The sequence below is a fragment of the Eurosta solidaginis genome, chromosome 1, assembly GCF_040869045.1.
Source record: "Eurosta solidaginis isolate ZX-2024a chromosome 1, ASM4086904v1, whole genome shotgun sequence".
Classification (NCBI taxonomy): Eukaryota; Metazoa; Arthropoda; class Insecta; order Diptera; family Tephritidae; genus Eurosta; species Eurosta solidaginis.
Window position 1 is genome coordinate 170,797,104 of NC_090319.1, and position 10,833 is coordinate 170,807,936.

At 41.9% G+C, this 10,833-nt stretch overlaps 1 pseudogene; it reads left to right on the plus strand.

The window, feature by feature from the left end:
* Positions 1-565: 565 nt before the first annotated feature.
* On the plus strand, positions 566-1,676 carry LOC137238525 (uncharacterized; annotated as a pseudogene).
* Positions 1,677-10,833: the final 9,157 nt, after the last annotated feature.

A 10,833-nucleotide genomic window follows, 5' to 3' on the forward strand; every position in this document is an offset into this window, starting at 1 on the left:
TCTGGCGGTCTGTAATTATTTTCTGGAAATATTCGTACCTGATTCTCCGCAATGTTTTGTACTTGACCGTATCTGTATGCTATCAGCTGCGGACTTGTACCTTGGTTCTCTCCGTGTTGTCTCTCGGTCTCTTCGCTGACTCGTGTGAGCGTACCGCAAATGGCTACCTCGCTGTTATTTCTATGTTGTTGTACCTCGGGATTGTTGTTTGCTGTTCGATTTGACGATGTTGACGCGGTTTGATCTTCACTAGCGTCCTTCTTGTATCTCTGTTTATGACTTTGCCTCCTGGATTCGTTGTTGTCGGCGGCGTCGGCTGCCTGGTATGCTTTCAGCTCACTTAGGTGGGCTGTCCTCCTCCTTCCTCTGAAGAGTTTGTCTAGCTCTACGATCACTGGGGACACAAAGTTCGTTACCCGGTGAGGTCCACTGTACCTGGACGCTAGTTTGGCTGCAAAGTTATCCGCCGCTTTTGACAGCTGATGTTCCTTTACCAGCACTAGGTCGCCTATCGCCGGTCGCCATTGCCTTAGTCTTAAGTTGTAATACTTCGCTTGCTCCATAGATGCTCGGCCTTATCACGCACTCCATCGTATACTGTTTTTCGGAGAAGTTACTACAAAAGCATTCATTCATTTCGAACAACTCCGAACGTAAATTCGAAATTCGGAGAATAGCATTCACTGAACACGCTCTAAATATCAAAGTGTTAAATTTCCCACAATTTTTCTACGACAAGTTTTTGTAAGCGGACAATCCACGAAAAATTGAAATAAATTAAAACAAATTGAAAAAATTATAAAAATGTAAGTATTTATTGATAAACGCGTAATCAGTATTTAATTTGTCAAAATACAGGTCAAAAATAACAACAAGGCAACAGTATGCGGCTTTGCTGGAGTTGCTGCAAGAAAAGTCTTCTATGGTACACGGCTTTTCAAAGTGCTCTAACGAAGAAGCGTCGGAGTTTTGGAAAAGGTGGCGGAAGAGCTTAACAGCATGGGCTCACCTCAGAAAGACATCACTAGCTGGAAAAAGGTAAAATGTGTAATTTACTGTGCCTTGCTTGTGTGTATATATGTATATATATCGTGTTTATTAGGTATGGCTAGACTCGAAGGCGTATATTAAAAGGAAGCTAGCGGAAAACAAAAAAGAACAGAGAGCTACTGGTGGCGGTCGAAACAGGCAGCAACATTTTAATGAAATGGAGGAAGCTGTCATCCGATTGACATCACTAGAGACTAGCACGAATGGAATTGAAAACACTCTGAGCGTTGGGCTACCTGTTGCAGCCGACTCTGAAAATGAGATCGAGGCTGACGTGTCAATGACGTCATCAAGCCGCAGTCCAGCACTTCCGAGACGTGTTTCCTCTGCGCGCAAGCCAACTGATACAAATACAATACTTCAAGACCATTTTTTTTTACAAGGCATTTCAGGAAAAGACCATAGCACACTATTCAATACAGGAACAAAAGCTGGAAGATATTTGTTCCGGTATACGACGCTTATACCGGGCAATGGAAAAGCACTGCGGCCTGAAGAATGCAGAAGTGGAAGAAACTCGTAGACACAACCAATCCATGGAAGATTTGATCAATGCTAAAAATTCAATAAAAAAAATGTTATTAGTTGAAGAAAAAAGCTTAAATGCGATTTCCAAAAAACACTGAAATTTATACATATGTAAGTATTCCTTATATGTAAGTATTATTCCTTTATTTAAATACAAGTGCCTATCAAAAGTTTCAATAAAAAAGTGTAAATGAATTAATACGTATATGTATATGTACATAGCTTTATTTATATACCAAAAGTTTCAATAAAAAAAGTGTAAATGAATTAATACATATAAGTCTTGCTATTTTTTAATTGAATATTATAGTCGTGTTAATGTTGAAGATATAGATTCCCTTATCCGAATAGCTGCATCAGTATATGTTGAAGGAGAAGCTTCATACGTTTGATTAAAATGGTTTTCTTCAACATTTTCTGAAAAATCATCCGCCACGCGGTAATGGATACAAATATTGTGCAATGCTGCGGTAACATTCACTATTTGGCAAACCTCCATGGGTTCATAATAAAGCTCACGAGCACCCAGAAGGCATCTGAAGCGATTCCTAAATACACCTATGGTCCTTTCTATAGTATTTATCGCTTTTGCATGCATTTTATTGTAGTTTCCTTCGGCGCTTTCTGTTGTAGGTGAACGAAAAGGTGTCATTAACCAAGGCTCTAGAGCGTATCCAGCGTCTCCTGTGGAACAAATAAAATCATTTTAGCAAAAAATTATTCAAACGGTCTATATGTGTATGCACATACCCAAAAGCCAAGTGTTTCGTTCACCGTTTAGGTATTTATTTTCAAAAAAATTTCGCGCGCTGCTTACGTTCCAAATATGAGCATCGTGGTTGCTGCCAGGATACTGCGCATTCACGTAAAGTAAATGGATTGAGCCATGGGAATGTCGAAGTCTTTTACCACTCCATGCTGGCACCCACCCTCCGCAAAAAAACGTAATACGGAAGACAAACGATGGAGCGAAGAGATGGAGCACGGCCTCTGTGAGCGTGCATTCCCATCTACGACACTTAAGACGTACAAAAAGGCCGCCTTATTCAAGCGATAATTTTTAGTAAACCTGTTTCATAAAATAAAGTTAACCTATGAAGTTATTCCTATACTTACATTGTGTCCTCGACATCGAGCGGATTGCTTGCGTCCCTTAATATTTTTCGTTGAATTTTCATATTCGATCTACTTCTTTCACCTTCCGCCTCCACCAGCATTATAGAAAATATCAACGAAGAATCCGTAACACTTAAAAGCTTTGTTCTTCCAATATATATTTCAGTTTATTTAAATTTATTTACCCTTGTATTTATAGAAATTTCAATTTATTGCAAAACATCTGATTTCGAAACGTCAAACTTTAAAATATGGCAACAACTTTTTCGAATTCACATGGGTTGCATGATAAAAAATTGCTCCGATCCGGAGCGGACATTTACATTCGAAAATTTGCTACGATGGATTGTGTGATAGGGCAGGCTGTCTCTTGCTTCCGTCGTACCATCTCGAATATTTCTTTCATCCTCGTTGACTTCTCTCCTGGGTTCGCTAATTTCTCACCTGTACCAAATATCTGCTCATCGTAAAGGCTGTTGGGGATTCTCGGTTCCCTCCCTTGTGCTATGTGTGCTGGACTGTAACCTGTCGATTCACATTCACTTGTAGTCAATGCCAGCGTTATCTCTGGTAACAACTCATACCATGTCTTCTGCTCTTTTCCCGTAAATTGTGCTATCATCCTCTTGAGATTCCTGTTTGCCCTCTCTGCCGGGTTCTCCTGCGGTGTGTACAGTGCCGGTTATTGGTGTTTCACGCCAAGTTCCTCTAAAAATCTCTTAAAACGTCTGCTGATAAACTGTGCTCCGTTGTCCGTAATAAATACTTTTGGGACGCTGAACCATGCCAAAATCCTCTCTCAAAATCCTCTTATTAAACATTCTGTCGTGGCCTTTCTGATTGGTACTACCTCTACCCATTTTGAAAATTTGTCTAGGAAGACTAATGCCATCGTGTTGCCATGCTTCGATCGTGGCATTGGACCAACAAAGTCTGTACAGACTGTCGCCCAAGACTCCTCTGAAATCTTCGTTAGCATCTTACCCGCGGCTGGCTGTTCGGTTTGTATATTTGACATGTGTGACACTGCTGTACGTACTTCCTTATATCCCTGAACATTCCTGGCCAGTAATAACGTGTTGTTGCTCTTGCTATCGATTTTCGGATGCTCATATGCCCTGCGCTCGGTGTGTCGTGAATCTCCTCTAGCACTCTGCGTCTCTGTAGAGTCGGCACACATAGCTTCCATGGCACTGCATCTTCGCCATCCACCTGACTTCCTATGCGTCTGTACAACTTTCCATCCTCGATAACGTACTCTGGGAATTTCTCCGGGGCCTTTCTTATATCTTCCATCTTTGCTTTAAGCCACTTACACTCGGCTTTTCCGTCATCCGTCGTCAACGTACCCAACTGCTCGTCCATCGGTTGCCTTGATAATGCATCTGCCACAATGTTCAACTTTCCTTTTCGATACTTTACGTCAAATGAGTATTGCTTAGTTCCAGCGCCCATCTCGCAATCCGACCAGTCGGACTCTCTATCGCATTCAACCATTTCAACGCTAGGTGATCTGTTATTACTGTAAACGTGTATCCTTCTACGTATGGCCTCATCTTTCGTATTGCCCAGACTATTGTCAAACACTCCTTTTCTGTCTGTGAGTAGTTCATCTCTGCCTTGTTTAACCTGCAGCTTGCGTATGTTATTACTCGCCCTTCGTCGCCTGAACCTTGCGTAAGTACTGCACCAAGACCAAAATCACTTGTATCCGTCTGTAAACTAAACTTCCTTGAGAAATCTGGACAAGCGAGTACCGGCGCCTGCGCCAGTGCTGCCTTAAGTGCTTCGAATGCTGGTTGCTGCTCTTCAGACCACCTCCACTTATTACCTTTCTTAAGCATCGATGTTAACGGGTGTGCGACTTGTGAGAAATCCGGCACAAATATTCTATACCATGACACGACTCCTAGAAAACGTCGTAACTCTCGTATATTCTTCGGTGGTTCCAGTTCTTTGATGGCTCCTATCTTGTCTGGGTCGGAATGGATGCCTTCCTCGCTAACGACATGACCTAGATATTTTAACCTTTTCTTAAAAAACTCACATTTTTCCCGGTTTATCCTCAGTTTCGCTCTATGCAGCCTCCGAAATACTTCGGTTGAATGTGCAATGTGCTCTTCCAATGTTTTGCTTGTAATGATATATCGTCAAGATAAGCAAACGCGTATGGTTCCAATTCTGGTCCTATGACACGATAAAGTGCTCTCTAGAAAGTTGCTGGGGCTGAGTGCAAGCCAAATGGCATTACCCTCCATTGGTATAGTCCACGCCCAGGTACTGTGAATGCGGTGAATTGCTTGCTGCTTGCTTCCAAAGGGATTTGCCAATATCCATTTTTCAAGTCAAGGCGCGTTTCTTAATTTGTCCAAGATATGTTGTACACGTGGTAAACATATCCTTTAGCCCAAATTCCGTGCTGTAGGCTACCAGATCCTCTCGAGTGAGATAGTATATTCACGATACCTTTACCATTGTTATGCTTTATATCCTCGTCGTATTAACCCAGAAATGTGTGAATCTTGTTTCCCTCTTCGTTTCTGATGCTCTGAAAGTATATCTTAAAATTTGATTTGTTTCACCTGCTCGGGCGCCAAGATGTGACGGACTTTTCCTTTGACTTTGCCAGGGTTGGCCTTAGTCCGTCCAGGGTTCCTGAAAGTAGAAATTCCTACCGCTCTTTCTAAAAGAATAACCCTGTTTATTTCGTATAAAAAAGCATTTATTTATTAAAAATTCTATTTCTACTCCTAGCTTTTTCGACCAATCCCATTTCGACCAATTTTGAACCCGACCCCTTTAGAATTGGCTGAACGTTTTTCTTCTTTTTCTAGCTTGCGAAAGACGTTTTTCAGAATTTTTTTAACTTTTTTCATCCAACTCAAAAAAAGTTATGAATTTAAAAAAAAACACCGTTTTTGTTTTCAAAATGCTATAACCTTTTCAAAAATTGACCGTATGGGATCTTTTTTTTAATTTGTTTTTAAATGTACTTTTCGGAAAAAATACAAAAAAATTTTTAAAGTTTTTTTTTTATTTTTTAATTTTTCAGTTTTTCGTGATTTTTCGAATTTCGCCATTTTTTTTTCTCATAAAAACTTCAATCGATTCTGCAATCATCCCCACTAATCCCGGAGTAGGCCGATTTTGTTTATATTTTTTTTTATTTAATTGAAAAAAAAATTTTTATTTTTGAAAATTTTATTGATATAACAAAAAAATGTAAGAAAATGATTTTTAAGTATTCTTTTCTTTATATATTATTGTAATCTACGATTAAAATAACCAGGATTAATGACTGACACAGTAAACATGTAAGTTTTCTAAAATGAACCATAATATGTATATAAAAAAAAGAAGACTTAAAAATCATTTTCTTACATTTTTTTGTTATATAAATAAAATTCATAAAAAAAAATTTTTAGTTTTGAAAATTTTTTTTTCAATTAAATAAAAAAAAATCGGCCCACTCCGGGATTAGCGGGGATGATTGCAGAACCGATTGAAGTTTTTTATGAGAAAAAAAAAATGGCGAAATTCGAAAAATCTCGAAAAACTGAAAAATTAAAAAAAAAACTTTAAAATTTTTTTGTATTTTTTCCGAAAAGTACATTTAAAAACAAATTAAAAAAAAAAGATCCCAAACGGTCAATTTTTGAAAAAGTTATAGCATTTTGAAAACAAAAACGGTGTTTTTTTAAAAATTCATAACTTTTTTTGAGTTGGATGAAAAAATTTGAAAAAATTCCGGAAAACGTCTTTCGTAAGCTAGAAAAAGAAGAAAAACTTTCAGCCAACTCTAAAGGGGTCGGGTTCAAAATTGGTCGAAATGGGATGGAATACCCCATATGTATTTAGGGTATAATTCATAAAGGTAAACATATGTATATTTCATATAAAATGTATAAGTGACAAATTCAAATATAAATTCCAAGTTATTTCAAAATGTATGTTGTTTACAAAAATATATAGATATGTGTATGTTGTGAGGATACAAAGCCCTTGGATTTGGGGTCCTCACAACGATAGTAACTCCTGGTGCGAATGTAGCTTTGATATGTAGAAGTTAAACAAAAGTGGGAATAGAACATCACCCTGTGGTACCCCTCTCCTTGGTTTAGATGTTTCGTTTCGAAATTGCACCGATGCCTGCCGTCCACCCAGATAATTTCCGGTCCACCTTTTAAGACTTGGGGGAAGGGTATAGACCCTTCCAGGTCTTGCAGTAACGTGCCATGGTTAACCGTATCTAAAGCTTTTGATAGGTCTAGCGCAACGAGTACTGTTCTATGGGGCTTTTGATTTAAACCACAATTTATCTGGGTGCTAATGGCATTTAACGCGGTCGTGGTGCTATGGAGTTTTCTAAAGCCATGCTGATGACAGGCTAGCTGCTGAAGTAGGGGAGCAAAATGGCTTCAATCGTCTTGGCTACTGGCGATAGGAGAGATGTCGGGCGATATGACTCTCCTATGTTAGCTGATTTCCCAGGCTTTAGTAGCGGGCCCTTTGGCCTTTTTCCATTTTTCGGGAATGACAAAGGTGGCAAGAGACAGGTTGAAGGCATGCGCTAAATATTTGAAACCCTCTTTCCCTAGGATTTTGAGCATCGGCATGGCTATGCCGTCTGGGCCCACTGCTTTGAATGGTTTATCATGACCGCTGGCATCCTCAACCTCTTTGGGGGTGATGGTAATTGGCGACGCGCTGAATTTATGTTTATTTGCGTGTCTGTTTGCCCTCCGTCTACCTTTGTCGACCGTAGAATGCATAATATATTTTCGGCAGAAAGCGCTCGCACATGTTTTCGCATCCGACAGCACGTTATGGCCAAAAGCGATGGAAATTTTGTCATTGTGTTTAGACGGATTTGGTGGGTTTCATCGTACCCGTCCTGCTATATGGGGCAGAAGCATGGACCATGACAACAGCAGATGGAGCAGCTTTGGGAGTGTTCGAGAGAAAAGTTCTTCGAAAGATTTATGGACCTCTACGCGTTGGCGATGGCGAGTACCGAAGAAGATTTAATGATGAGCTGTACGAGCTATACGCAGACATCAACATAGTCCAGCGAATTAAAACGCAGGGGCTGCGCTGGCTAGGCCATGTTATGCGAATGAAAGATGATGCTGCGGCCAAGAAAGTGTGTCTATCGGAACCCGCCTATGGAAGCAGAGGTAGAGGGCGGCCCCCACTCCGTTGGAAGGACCAGGTGGAAAACGATTTAAACTCCCTTGGTGTGACCAATTGGCGCCGGTTGGCGGAGCGAAGGAGCGACTTGCGCGCCTTGTTGGACGGCCATAACCGTTTAGACGGTTAAGCGCCAATTAAGTAAGTAAGTAAGTTTAGACGGATTCCATAGGGACTTTACGGTGGACCAAAGTTTACCTACACCGGCAGAGAGGTTACAACCGCTTAGGTGCTCCTCCCATTTCGCCCGCTTGTGTTAATCCACAAGCAATCTGATGCGTTGGTTTATATCCCTTATCTGGGGGTCGCTGGGATCGAGCTGTCTTATAAAGTCACGTTCTCTCGCTAAATTTGCGGCCTCCGCCGTAAAGTGAGGCCGAATTTCGGGAATTCTACCGGCGGGAATGAAGCGAGCCGAGGCGGATTCAATGACCTTGCGGAAAGCACGCTCCCTTTGGCGAGCATCAGTCGGGATTGGGAGGGCAGCTAAGCGGTTGTCTGTAAAGGATTTGTATTCGTGCCACTTTCCTTTTTTAAAGTTTATGAAAGTGCGTTTTTCTGTGACAATGAAGTCGGCGGTACGCTCGAGCGAAATAAGTATTGGCAGATGGTCGGATGCCAGTGTTACCATCGGCTGCCAGTTGACGCAGTTTACGAGTTCTGCGCTCACGATAGATATATCCGGCGAACTGTGACAGCTTCCTACCATACGTGTGGGGGCATCTCCGTTTATTGTGCGGAACGTCGTTTCTTCTATTTGATCCGCCAACATCTCACCCCTACTGTCTGCCTGCAAGTTTGAATGCCATAGATCGTGGTGGGCATTGAAGTCGCCTAAAATAATGCGATTATTGACAGTGAGTACCGCGCTGATAATAGGGTGGTATCCGCTGGGCCAACAGGTGGCAGGAGGGATGTAGATGTTGATGATTTCTAGGTTTGCATCGCCCGACCGGACAGATAATCCTTGACGTTCTAAGACACTGTTCCTGCGGTCCATTTCGGGATCAAATATATGATATTGTACAGTGTGGTGTATGATAAAAGCGAGGCCGCCTCCATTTCCGCTCTCGCGATCTTTTCTGTGGACATTATACCCAGAACAGGTCTGCAATGCAAATCTTGCTGTGAGTTTAGTCTCTTGGGTCGCAGCAATGCGGATGTTGTGCCGCTTTATGAAATCGACTATCTCCGTGATCTTCCCAGTTAATTCATTACAGTTTAACTGCAGAATTCTGAAGTGCATACGGGGAGACGTCGTCACTCTGGGAGTAAGTGACGGGTGACTACGCCTGGGTTGTGGAAGGCCAGGCGCGACTGTTGTGTGGCCCTGGGACTAGACGTCTTTTGGTAAGCATTAGGTTACCCTGTGTATTTGTGTATGCGGCCTGACAACGTGGCGCAACGAAACCCGTCGGGGAGTTGCCGTCGCGGAGGCCAAAACATCTAGGAAAGTGGCGCCGTCCATGGCAGGGGCGCTAAGGCGCAGACTACAGACGTCCTAGGGCGTGAACAGCAAGGAGCCACAAAAGATTTATACAAGTTACGTGGACGTCTGGCTTTGTGGTCTAGCCCAGAACAAACTGTCCGATGCAACCATCCCTTACACGAGACACACTGACAAGAGTATGACCGTCCTAAAAAGATTCTTTTCCGGCAGATGCAGCAAAACCATTTCTCAGGACCGGGGTCAGGAGACGGACCCGGATTGGGTTCGATACCTTCCCGGAGCAAGAGAATATAGAGCAGTCCCGCTGCAAGGAGCTGCTGGTAGGATGACAATTTGTGGGAGGGACGCAACAAATTAAATAGGCTGACACTGAAATGGCAGTCCTTGGTCGGAAAAAATACCGAGTCGCTCCGGTACACAGAACCCACTGCCTTGGGAATCGAGAGAAGTCGAGCTCGTACTGCGTCTTGTTGATCCAGATATTGAAATGGTAAATTGAGGTTTGACACTGTACGAGCATTATAATAAATAAATACAAGGCGCGATAATCTCCGAAGAGATTTTAGGCCGAGCTTCTCTTCCAATTTGCGTCGTGCTCCTTTTTAGTTTTTCCTACAAATTGGCGGGGCGGGACCTACTTGTTTAATGCCGACTCTGAACGGCATCTGCAAGGCAGCCATGAAAGGCTGGCAGAAATACACTCGGAGTGCTTGGCAAACACTGCTGACGGGCGACCCCGCTTAGAAAACTTTTCTTCTAATTGAAAAATTTTGATGTTGTTTTGCCCGCGGCGTGAACCCAGGATCATCGGTGTGGTAGGCGGAGCACGCTACCATCACACCACGGCGGCCGCCTGTACACTGTAGCAGCATTATGTAGATAGAAATCTGGCGCTCTATTTTGTGCTGATATTTTCCACCCACCGTCCATTGTAGATAAAGTTCTTTCTCTGGGCTGTCCAAACCCAACTCGTTTGCTAAACTGTGCTCTATTACCGAGCATGCTGATCCTTCGTGTGTTTTGGCCGAACAACTTCACAGGTACATAACGAAACAGAGTGCGTTTACTATCCTTCAGGTAACATAAAATGGGAGACCATGATTCAATCGCAAGAGGTTTGCTCGGCAGTCAAAATTTTTGACAATTGCGGCCATCTTGCTCGCAAGTTGAGCTGACATCCCCTGACTGTGTTGCTTCTTGGCAAGTTTTTTTAAAAAAGGTAGTTAAAAAAAAATCTTAGTATAAAAGTATATTTCAGCAACTCTTATATCTATTTGACGTTATAGTTGTTATTTATTCTTGAAAAAAACAAAAAATAGTTGTCATCACATGAAAATTGGTAAGTTTAGACATAAATTTAAAGCTGCTGAATACTGCTGCTTAATGGTAAATTCGTATGCTTATTTTGAGGTAAGACAAGAAATTGTAAAATATAAATTTGAATTTTATTCGTAATCATTTTTCAGATTAAGCAAAAATATAGGGCCCCCATCCAAAAC